Raw genomic sequence first — 379 nt, 5'->3', positions numbered from 1 at the left:
CTGTGTTTTTATTTCAATTAAAGGATTTTTTTTCTAAAAGTCTGGACTTTGTATTTAAATTTATTTTTAACCCTTTAGTGAATTGTTAGGTATATAAGTACGCCTTACTCATTCACAAGGGGGGCGCATCTGGTGCCCTTTTATTAAAGGGGTAAACTAATGTGAATAAGCTTCCCTGCCCGCACCCCCACAACAAACGCCCCATAGCTTGTGGGGAAGAAGCCCTTGTCCCCATCTGCATGGATCCTGCATATCCCCCCCCCTCCTTTCCTGCCCTGCCAGGCCTGTGCTCGGATTCAGGGTCTGGTTGGGAATTTTAGGGGGGGACTCCATGTGCTTTCCTCTATTTTTGAGGGGTGTGTTTTGCCCTTAAAAATTC

This window comes from Nanorana parkeri, unplaced genomic scaffold, assembly GCF_000935625.1.
Source record: "Nanorana parkeri isolate BGI_ZX_2015 unplaced genomic scaffold, ASM93562v1 scaffold1482, whole genome shotgun sequence".
NCBI lineage: Eukaryota > Metazoa > Chordata > Amphibia > Anura > Dicroglossidae > Nanorana > Nanorana parkeri.
Note: the sequence above shows the minus strand (reverse complement) of the source record.